We start from the raw sequence: 7,531 nt of genomic DNA, 5'->3' as shown, positions 1-7,531 counted from the left end.
TGTGTGTGTGTGTGTGTGTGTGTGTGTGTGTGTGTGTATTTTTCATCTATTGTGGCCCAATTTCAGACAAATTTGTGAACCCCGCTGTAGAGTGGGCAGTCGTAATGAAGAGGTTCATTTTATTTTGTAGATTTAAGCTGCTCTTCATATTTTTGGCCACCAGATGTCACCAGATTGCACTGTGTTGAAAAGCTTCCAGTAACTCATTTACAAGACAGCTTTGAAGATCTGCTGGCATCTTCCGAGCTACAGGGCTTATGTGAGACCCACACCCATCTAAACCAAAACTGACATGAGTGACTGATATGAGATCATTTCTGAGGACCTGAGAGTGGTGGTGGTTTAAATGTCTCCTTTTATTTTTAGATTGCAATGATGATGGAGTTCCTTAGACTTTAAAAGGAAAACAAAATCCTATCACACATCACTGCTGAAGATCTGGGGGATTTTTTGGTGGAGAAGAGCAAACAGACACTCAAAGAGCAGTAAGTTACTGTGACACCTACAGATCATCCACCTCACACCTGAAACTCTGTTTGTGATGAAGTGTAAATGCCAAGAGAAAACCTCTATTTTTTCTTTTGAAGGCTTTGGGACTTGGAGGATTTTGAGGAAAAAGAAGCCAAACCACTTCTGAAAATGGTAAGACTAGAAAAAAAAAAAAACATTTTCTGGGTTTTCGTCCAAAGTTGACTGGTATTTGGAACTGTTCATTATTCATTTCACCTTGACTAAAGACCTAGTTCCATGATATTGCCTCCACCATACTTCACCAAGGGTATGGTGCTCTTCTGGTGATGTAAAGTGATTATGCAACTTATATGAACTTATATGAACATTTATGAACTTAACTGCATAAGTTCATAAACTTATGCAGTTTATGCAGGTTTATTCTACAATGGCAGATGGCTGCATCTCCCTGAGCCTGGTTCTCCTGGAGGTTTTATCCTGCACTTAAACTTTTGATATATAGCACCCTCAGGTGGCTGCTGTTGTGATTCGGTTCCACATGAATAGAATTGAATTGAAAAATCCAATTCAATTGGTCACATTAAAGATGGGAAAACTTTTAAAAGTAAAATCACAAATATCTGGCATTTTAACAGAGGTCAATTTCATTCATTTTTAGCCTGAATTATAAATATAACTTACTTGCACTATATTAATTTGATGTCTGTTGTTCATATTTTCTTTCACATTTGTCATAAATATTATGAGTTGTCTTGAGGAGGGAAAGTAATATTATACTTTAAAGAAGATAATGTAATTAAAAATGAATGCTATTTTCATAGTAAATAGTATTTTTCTTCATTTTCTGTCTTAACATATATGAAACATTTAAAAAAGCACCACTGACAGGACAGATAGCAAATAAGAGTCAAGTTCTCTCATAGAAAACAAAATGCACTACTATTTGTAATACTGAGGAGAAAACTGTTTGTTGGAGCCCAAGGCGAAAGTCAGATTAAATAATTTCAGGGAAGAAAAATGTATTGAAAAAGAGTAGCAGTATGTGAACTAGCTCAAAATAAGGAATTCAAATGTCAAAAAGGAAAGAGAACCCTTTTAGGGCTGACTGAAAACACTACCGTAAAGGGATGAGTGTGAAGAAACATTTGACTAGTAGTGATGCACTCCCATCACACAGGGTGGGGTGGGGGTGGGATTCTGGAGTCTATCCCAGCTACCACAGGGAGCAGGCAGGGTATACCCTGGACAGGTCCAGGACCAATGAACCTAACCTCAATAATTGCATGTCTTTGGACCTGGGAGGAAGCTGTGGAGTACCCGGAGAGAACTGAAGCAAACACATGATCATATATTTACTGCTTGCAAACATATTCAGTCTGTTTCTAATCAAATCAACAGAGTACACATTCCAATGATACTTTCAAAAGCAATCTAAGTTGGATGACCTATTTTCAAGTCTAAGAATGATTCAGAATGAAAGATTACAGTTCTCCATATAGAAATGTCCACTCTAAAGCGTTTAAGCGTCGACTCTTTAGTCATCAAACCTGATTCGATTTTTGGACGAACATTGTTCAAAGTAAGTAAAGAATAACTTGTTGCAAAGTAGATATGATGAGAAACATGTACAATGTTGTTTCAGTCTCTTTTTTCAGTGTCCTAATCACATAAAGTCAGTCAATTTTACTTTATGTGATTAAAATCGCATTATTCAGTACAGACATAACAATCGCACTGCTATACACCTGGACAAAAAGCAAATAGGTAATAGAGTTGATTTTCAGAGTTCGGATTCATACCTGAAGTTAAAGTATTTATTGTTTTATCTGTTCCCTGTTATCTTGCTATGCTTCAACCACAGCAGCAGAAAGAGACAGGTTTTTGTCTGATCGTAGAGAATGATCGTTGCTCTCTTAGTGGAATTGTTGCACGGAGGATGTAACATCTATGCAAAGCACTGAGATCTGTCGCTTGGTCAGGATTATGCCTTCTCTCAGCTTCCAGGTTAGCAAAAGTGTCACTGGAGATATTCAAATGCATCCCTCCACAAATGTTGATGAATTCTACAAAAATAAAAAACAGGTTGTTAAAAACACTTGAACTTCACAACTCATTATATGAAATATCATAGTATACAGTACAATGAAATGTCAGATTAGCATTGTGTGTCATATCACAGGCAAGTTTAGACCCTTTAATAATAGTAAAAGCTTTAAAAAATATATTATTTTCTGGAATAGTCTATCTTTTTCTAACTTATCTATTGACGACAGTACAGGATAGAATAAAAACAGGTTTTAAGTCCAGTGTTGTTGTTGATGTCATGATGTTACAGTGCACTCACACAGAGGGAGGTTTGTCATTAATAGGCTCAATAAGACTTTCATTGTTGTGATAAAAAAAAAAGAAGATGCAGAGATTTAAAGCACACTTTAACTGAAACATTAAAAAACTTCAAATTGTTCTGATGATGCCAGGTTATAAAACCTTACTGTTTAACAGTGTGTACTGTTAAACAGTAAGGTTACAGTAAAGGGATGAGTGTGAAGAAACAGTAAGGTCTGAAGTGTTACCCAGAGGTTGATTTTAAACCGCTGTCTGTGTGGTTTTACACATAAAAATAACTACGTTTATACGAACACTATTTTGCATGAGCTAATGATTATATACATTAAACAAACACCCAGGCAGGAATCTCCCACCACCGAGGAGCTCGACACCGCGCGTTGTCATGGCGACAAGCATCCCATCTTAAATGTGTCTATAAAGGTGAATTCGGGCTTCGCGCACTGGTTTGTGTGCGGGTGTCGTGCTCGTGACGTCTTGCTCTTTTGTGACCGTCAGTAACCCATGCGGTCATGTCGAGCCTTCCTTCCATGTCGGCCGGCCCCTAGCACGCGCCACCTCCGCGAGTCCAATCATAACTCAAAGAATGCCCACTCTCTCCCTCCCAACCCGCCATCCAAGTCGTCCTCGTACAACAACACAGCGCGCGTGTCACTTCCGGACCGGGCAGCGCACAGCATCAGCAGGCAGAGTGAGAGCCGATGGATGAACAGATGAACGGAGCCGTCACAGACAGAGCCTGAGCACAGACACACTGAAGACGTGCCAGCGATAAACTAACAGAAACATTTACCGGTAAGTTTCCTCGTCGTTTTGTGACGAGCACACAGGATGCTGTGGCACCGTCAAGCTACACTAAAAAATGAAGATCTACTCTGGAAGTAAGAAACTTTATGCGTCTAAAAACAAAAACAGGTCTAAGAGGTTTATTAAATGATGTTGAATGTCACATGTTCTAAATATTTGGGAGCTAACTTAGAGGCCTGCCAAATAAAAGAGCCAGTGACTGGGGGGATTTTATGTACTAAGTATTTTAAATAGCAGTTTTGCTATTAGCTTTCTGACTTGTTTCGTTGCAGGTAAAGATAAATAATGCCCATAATTACTGTTTTTATTGTTTTTTATTTTATTTTTCTTCTTAAATGAAATGTGGGTATTACCTCCCATGTTGTAAAGTGTTTTACTTTAGAATTTGAAACCGGAAGTGTAACTGACGGTAACTGGTTTGTGTTGAATGTTGCAGCTGGAACATCTGTGGCTCACTGCTGAGCCCACTGAACTGATAAACTCATTGAAATTACACAACATGTTACATGTCTTTGGCCTCACTCTTAAGCCTTAACAAGGAATGATTTACGCCCCTTAAAATAATTTTGTAACATTTCTTCATGAGCTAATATAGGTCAGCTTATTACAGTCTTAATTTTTTTTGACGTGGAAACTTTTATAAATGTCCCTTTTCCATCTCTCCTTTGGTATTCACATTTACCCAATTACGAACAGCAGACAAGTGGAGCACATTTTAAAAGAACATTTGTTGTACTCAAAGGCCCAGAGCGGAAAGTGTGTCAACCTCACCACAATCCTTGCTCTAACACGTACAATCCTAACCTGCTGGCTGCTTTTAGTTTCTATTTACACAGCTGACGGGAACTTGCCTGTGATGGCAGTTATCAAATGATGCAGGTCCTTTAGAGTGCTCCTGTACCTAGAGACAGAGACGCTGTTGTCTTGCAGAGGATGGTCCGATGTGATCAGCAAACCCACAGACACACACACACACACACACACACACACACACACACACACACACACACACACACACACACACACACACACACACTCCCACAAACACACACACTAGTCTACTTCATTGTGCTGTTATAAAACACATCTGAAGCTGGGTATGGAGGGGAAACAAGGATTTTTATTTAAATTTACTGTCATTTGTCTGCTTAGCTGTGAACACCCTCTAAGCTCATATCGGAGAAAGAAATAAGTTGTTGATTGTCATGCATGCCAGTAGTTTGTGTCACCACAGAAGCAGAGTAAAGCTGCAGTCTGATCCGCATAATCCAAGCAATTGTGTTTTGTGCTTTCACTCTTGTTGAAATCACACTTCATTGGTTTTGATTGTGTCATTATTTTAAATCTGGGCCCTCAAACCAAACACAAACATACGAACGAACCTCATATCCTTATTTCGTTTTCTACACACACACATGCACACACGACACTCACACAGCATCACACAGAGCTGTCCCCACATCCACACACACACACACACACACACACCCACACACACCACACACACCGATCCAATCAGCTAGCTTAGTGTGGACCTTCAGTAACTTTGTCCCACACGCCATCAACTGTTTAACTCCTCTCTGGAGGGGAGAGGGAGGGGAAACAGGAGGACAAAGGAGGGGGGAACAACTAAGCTGTAGTGCCTCTTCACCTCACTGTACAATACCTTGTGCAATACTTTTTGTAAATAGTCAACAGTGCAATAGACTCAATACTTGAAATGTGCAATTCACTTGTATTTTTATTTTTTATTCCTATTTATTCTATTTATCCCCTTTGTATATTTTATTTATATTTGTCTCTGTATTTATAGGTGGTGTGTTTGGGTTGTCTCGGTTGTGTGTGTGAGTAGTTGTTATGTTGTTTGTGTCTGTGTGTGTGTGTGTGTGTGTGTGTGGTGTGTGTGTGTGGTGTGTTTATATATATTAAATAAGAATTCTGTAAACTGTAACTTCGGTGTTTGCTGTCTTTTATTTTTGGAAGTCGAATTTCGAGAACCCACCCAGGGATAATAAAGTTCTTCTTACTTAACTTATCTTAGTGACGGTTCTAGCCCAACCTAAAATATGCCTAACCCTTACCCTAAACCTAACCATAACCTAATTGTAACCCTGACACTAAAACCACATTTTGAGCCTCAAAAAGGCCTTCAAACTTGTGAGCACCGGTGTGTGTGTCCTCACAAGTGACTGTTGGTTCTCACAAGTATAGTAGAATGCAGATTTCGGTCCTCACAAAGATAGCTAGACAGGAACACACACACACACAGAGTGTGACCCTCTAGCCTTGAGGTGCCCCATTTCAGAGTCGATTGACCCACACAGCAAACGGCTCAAGGATTATATTTGCTAACCCTGACCCCGATTGTTTCCGTTCGGTGCATTGTTTCGCCACAATGTCCTTGTTAAAGTTTCTGCAAGGTTTCGAGGCCGCCTGCTTAGCTGAGTGGGTGTAAGCACTGTGACGTGTGCACACAAAAGACCCCATTCACGCCATCTCCTGAGGAAGCAAAGATTCCCTCACACACACAGGCGCACACACAGGCGCACACACATGCCGGCTCACCCCACCACTACGTAGACCGTACCACTATATTACTCAATTAATCCAGTGATTAACTCAGTGAGTGGAGACTGCCTGCAAATCTCTTGCTGTTGCATAAAGCTAACTATTCAGTAACCATTAGTCTACATGTTATGTATACCCATTCTTGAATGCAGGCGATTAGAGCCAGCCTTGTTATTGGTTGCAGTTTTGCAGTTTAGACTCTTGATCCTTCTTTTTCTTTGCAAAGACATAGTGCAGCTGGTGTGTAAATCAGGCTGCATGTGGTTGTGAAAAGCCTCTTCTAAACCATCAGTAGGTCAGGATGCTGTCTTATGGTCAGCAAATGGCTATTTAGGGCAGTTAGTGATGTAGAACCAGGACCATCAATCTTTTATTTATGCTAACTTGAGTATATTTAATGTAGCCAAGTGAAATCTGACCTTCATAATATGAGTTATGAAGCCTATAAGCACATAGGTTTGGGGTGCAACTTGGTACTTTTTAAACTGCCTTATTTTTTCCAACATTTTTTAGCCTGTATGTGTCCATGAAGATATCTTACGTTCAATTTTGAGGGCTGAAAAATTGAATTACATTTTATTTATGTACCGCCAAATCACAGCAACAGTTGCCTCGACACATTTGGGCAGTGCGAAACATGCAGGTGGGCAAGTGGCTGGACCTAAACAAGTTACAGCATTTCAAAGGTCAATTTCTTAGCTACATTTTGATACAAGGCTCATCCTCATCCTTCTGTGTCAAAATAAAATTTGTATCGTCTAATGTTTTTAATGGCTTCATTTAATACGCTAAAGCTATCGTATAAAAAATTAACTGATTCTGAAGGCGTCAAGTGGAACTCACTGTTTTTTTTGGAAAGGTAGTGAAGTTATCAGGTCCTTTCTCTGCCCTTGCGCAAACTAACTAATGGTACCTGGTAACACACACAATAGCACTAACCACTGTTAAGTTTTAAATATTGTTCAAGATGCAACAATGCTGGACATTGTGTGTTTTTTAGAATTCAAAATGGGAGTATTACTCCTCTGTAAAGGTTCGTGAGGGTCTGCAAATGCAGGATGCAGAGGGACGTTAAATCGCAAAAGATGAACCTTTAATAGCTGAGATAGACAAAGTCCAAAAGGCTTCAAAACCACAGCAGGATTCTAAAAAAACAGAGAGCAAAAGAGGAACAAGTAAAGAGCAAATGGAGAACTGATAAGGAGAGAAGCAATACTGTTTAAACAGAGGTGAAAATGATCAGGCACAGGGGAATCTTATGAGCGCTACGCAGATGTCCACAAAGAAGCAAGGAAAATCTGTATAAACAAACAGAGACTTTTTTTAACCCCTCCCCCCA

General features: G+C 39.7%; 1 protein-coding gene across 1 annotated transcript in view; it reads left to right on the top strand.

Moving 5' to 3' along the window:
* The first annotated feature begins 3,237 nt into the window (after positions 1-3,237).
* LOC102299161 (acyl-CoA synthetase long chain family member 3) overlaps positions 3,238-7,531 on the top strand; it is a 54,062-nt gene continuing 49,768 nt past the window's right edge. Inside the window, exon 1 of the mRNA XM_005926641.3 lies at positions 3,238-3,612. The gene's annotated coding sequence lies outside the window, so the exon portion shown is untranslated. The remainder of the gene's footprint in view (positions 3,613-7,531) is intronic.

This window comes from Haplochromis burtoni, unplaced genomic scaffold (genome assembly GCF_018398535.1).
Source record: "Haplochromis burtoni strain Fernald_Lab_line unplaced genomic scaffold, NCSU_Asbu1 Contig_94, whole genome shotgun sequence".
NCBI lineage: Eukaryota > Metazoa > Chordata > Actinopteri > Cichliformes > Cichlidae > Haplochromis > Haplochromis burtoni.
Note: the sequence above shows the minus strand (reverse complement) of the source record. Positions and strands in the feature narration are given on the sequence as shown.